We start from the raw sequence: 4,500 nt of genomic DNA, 5'->3' as shown, positions 1-4,500 counted from the left end.
TGAATAGGCTCTGACAGCTAGCTGCTTATAGTATAAGCACTTAAGTAGCAAGAGTAAGAGTGGTGTACAGTGTGCACAGCGTACAAGGTAGGTAAAGTAAAGGCAACATGTTTCTAGTTCTATTGCTCTTATCTTTCCTCTGTATAAAAAAAAAAGGGGATATTTAGATGTTTACGCACAGAGGTTTACACACAAGCATTATATAACATAGATATGTAATTCTGCTTATGCGTAATTGCTTATATCTAGGCTGTAACACTGCTACTGTGTATAGACACTAGCAACTTTTCTTTTTATCTAAAGAGTTGCCTTTTATACATGTTACCTCCTTTCTATCTATGTAAGTCTATTTAATTATATTTTACCTTTACTTTACTTTATTTATTAGGACTTGCCTTAGTAATGCTGTGCGTTACAATAGGCTAGTTATGCTATATAAATAGCTTTTCTCTTCTTTATCTTTTACTTTCTAAGCCTTACTGTATAATCCTCTAGCTCTTTTCTTTTTTTATATAGTGCTAACAGTAATAGATTCTTATAATAAAAAAGATAAGTATGTATAATATAAAAAAATAAAAAAAAATAAAAATAGGCTTTATATAAAGGCGTTGTTAGTCTAGTTAGTCTAAGGCATCTTTACGCATAAAATCTAGCTAGTCCACAGATGCTTCTATCTAGACAGAAAGGTAGTTAGTTAGAACTAATAATTAAAAAGCCTAGTTTAGTGTTTTTTTTATATATACATTTACTAAGTTGTTTTTACTATTAATCTACTTAATTTTAGTAATTTCTTTTTTCTTATATAATTTATAGAGTAATATAATGTTAATTATAAGTTACTTTTTACTAGTAGTGCCTAGCTTAATAAAGTAATTATATAAAGACTTTAAATTTATATAAATTACTACTAGAATTAGTAGCAGTTTAAGTGTTTATATAATTTACTATAAAGTTATACTAAAAGTAATTATATTATTAAACCTTCTAACTATTTTATATAGTTTACTAGTAAGAACACTTTTAGTTACTCTTTTACACTTAGTAGAATTTTAGTATATAATGTTACCTAGTATTTTAAAGTAGTTACTTTACTTTATATAGTTTTTATTACTTAATATAATTAAGAATTTTAGCTATAAGCTAAGGTCTCTATTATTAGTAAATAATTTATCTATAAAAATAAACAGCTTTGCATAATTAAGCTATAATAGTAGAAAAGTAAGACTACACTTACTATTATCTATCTACTATTAGATTTATATGTTAAGTATATTAATATTATTATATAAAAAGTCTGTAGTTTATGTAGTAATAAATAAGTTAAATGCTGCCTTTAGTTAACATATAAATGCAATATATACTTTTTTTATATGTTACTTAACATATTATTATACAGCATCTTTGTTTTTTAAGTTAATTATATAAAAGTAGCTTACTTATCTTTTTTAAGTAAAAACTATTATATTATGTGTAAGTTTAATCTTTTTACTATTAAACTTAATAAGTTACTTTTTTACTAGAATAGTCTTACTTTTTATATAAAACTTTGCTTTTTATAGTTTCTTTTTTTTTATATAAAATCTTTTATTATAATGCTTAAAGTGTTATTTATTTATAAGCTAGTAATACTAAAAGTGTGCTCTTCTTTATTAGTAATTAAAAAGTAAGGGTTATATAAAAAGATATATATACGCAGCTTTTTTTTATAGTAGTTATAGTATGTCTTAAACTAATACAGTCCTAATTTAGCAGCTCTATATAAGAGTTATACAACCTAGAGTATTATATTTAGTAGAAAGCTCTAGCGCATCTTTTTTAGTAGCTTTATATATAGTGTGCGCATAAGCTTATTTATTAATTAAATGTATACTTATGTAATATTACACAGTTTAAAATGCATTCTATATATAGCTCTTAGGCTTACTTTTATAGCTAGAAGTAGTCTCTAGCTTATCTTTTAAATAGTTAGTAACTAAGTAAAAATTTTTTTTTTTTATCTAAGTAGCTAGTAAACACTAGGCAGGATTTTTTATATAGTTAAGTTATTTTACCTTTTACTTCTTATATAAAGTAAAGGTTAAAAATCTAACCTTTATGCTTTATTAAGTTATACACTATAACTTTAAAAGTGCTGTTAGTAATTAAAGTGTCTATCTTTATATAGTCTAATTTCTTAAATAGTTTTTTAAGTGTAGTAATTACACTATTTGTATAAAGCTTAATAGATAAAGCCTAATTATCTTTTTTTTTCTAGGTTAGAAATACCTAGTCTAGACTTTATATAGGTTTTCTTTGCTTTTTACTTTTTCTAGTATTTATATTTTTTTTTTACACTAGTGTAGCATTACTATCCTAAGAGGCTTAGTCTATAGTAGGCTTTAGTTCTACCTCTATAATATTTTTATAAGGCTGTTTTTTTTTTTTTTTTTAAAAAAAAATTTTATATAGAGATTAGTTTATTTAGGTTATTTATTATAAGTAAGTTATTTTTCTTTTTTTTTATAGTATAGTTTAACCTGCGTATATTAGAGCTTTAGTAGGCTATTTTTTTTTAATAATAATGTTTTTTTCTTTAATGCTCTTAATCTTATATAAGCTAGTCTAGCCTTTTTTCTTTTTCTATGCTATAATCTCTAAGCTAAAAAGAAAGTTAAGAACTTTATATGTTATAAAGCTATTATAAGTGTTAATTATATAATTAATATTTACTTTTATATAGTTTTTTTAAAGTATTTTTATTACTTTTTATACTGCGCTTGCTTGTGTAATAATATCTAGTAATAGTAAAAAGTTTAAGTTAATTCTTAGGTATGCTCTAAAGACTAGTAGCGTAGGTACTAGACTATGTAGGCTAGCTGTGTTGTTTAAAGCCTTAACTACTATCTACAGGATAGCCTTATTATCTGTACAGTTACCTAGCTTAGTCTTTAAGATGTTAAACACTTGTTAGAGAGGTGCGTGTACATGCTTAACCTTTCTAACTACTTAATATGCTTTTATAGGCATCTGCCTACATGTAGCTTCTATAATTTTTATATAAGCTTAAAAATTCTTTAAAGTAAAGTTTATACTAAAGTTATATATAATATAGTTTAGGGGTTTTTAATAGGTGTTAATCTAGCATTTACATAGTGCATCTTAGGTATCTTATATAGACATAGATTTTAGGAATATAGCAGCCTAAAATAATATGTCTATATTAATAACATGTAAAATATTTTTATTATTAATTTATATAACATTAATAACAACTTTATAGTTAAAGTAAGTGTTATTTTTAATTATAAACTTAAATTTTTATAAAGCTTAGTTATATAATTAGTAGAGGTAGCAAAACTTCTTAATCTCTTTTAGCACTGCAGCATTAATATTGTAGCTAGCACTAGTTAGCATCTTCTAGAGTCTCTCTATGCAGAGGTGTCTAAATTAGTAGTAGAAGTAGTAAAGTTTTAATTTAGTAAAGAAAGACATAGATTCTTTCTTACTAATATTAAAAAAAAAGTGTCCCTATTTTTATATAATAAGGATAGTAGTTTTATTTTTATATATAATAACATTTAAAATGTTGTTAAAGTATGCTTTAAGTTAGTTAGCATCTACTAGTAATAGTAAAAATAGTATTAAAGTCTCTAAAATATAGTATGTAACTAGACTAATTAAGTTCTAGATTTATATAGTACTAATTAATTCTTTTAGTGTCTAGCCTTTAAAGCTAATATCTATTTAGCTAGGTGTTTAATTAATTTCTATACATAAGTTTTTTTATATGTACACCTTAAGTTAAAACTTACTAATAGTAGAGATCTTTACTACGCCTATGTTCTATAGTTTACCTTAGTATACTATATAGTATTAGTTGTTAAAGATAAACTGCTTAGCATATTCTTTAGGTTTAATGCTATAGATGTTCTTTTCTATTACATAGTGTAAATAGGTAGTAGAGGTAAAGTAGTTAATAGCTTTTTTAGCATTCTTACTTTCTTATTTTATTTTTTTTATATTATGCAAATTATTTTTTTCTTTAAAGTAACTTTTAAAGTTTTAGATGTATAAAGTAATAGCTTTATATAATAAAGTCTTATTATAAAAATCTTTATATAAGGCAATGTACTAGTTCTTTGCTTATATATAGTTATTATAAGGGTAGTTTAATAACTAATATTCTTTCTTATAGTAGACAAAGCACTTCTTTGTCTGCGTACAGTTGTCTCTAGATTATAGCCTAAACCTAGATAAAGATCTTCTACGTTGTCCTCTTTTACATAAAGAGAGGCTTTTTTTTTATTGTACAGAGTTATATTAGCAGTCTGTGTAGTATACATTAGGCAGTTTCTAGAGGTATTAGTTTACCTTTTAGTCTATAGTAACTTAAAGTAATGCTTATAAGTTACTAAATAAAGCTTTATGTTGAATAGGCTCTGACAGCTAGCTGCTTATAGTATAAGCACTTAAGTAGCAAGAGTAAGAGTGGTGTACAGTGTGCACAGCGTACAAGGTAGG

Source organism: Lindgomyces ingoldianus (assembly GCF_010093535.1).
Source record: "Lindgomyces ingoldianus strain ATCC 200398 unplaced genomic scaffold BDR25scaffold_5, whole genome shotgun sequence".
NCBI lineage: Eukaryota > Fungi > Ascomycota > Dothideomycetes > Pleosporales > Lindgomycetaceae > Lindgomyces > Lindgomyces ingoldianus.
The sequence above is the reverse complement of the archived record's forward strand: the minus strand, read 5'-3'. Positions refer to the sequence as shown.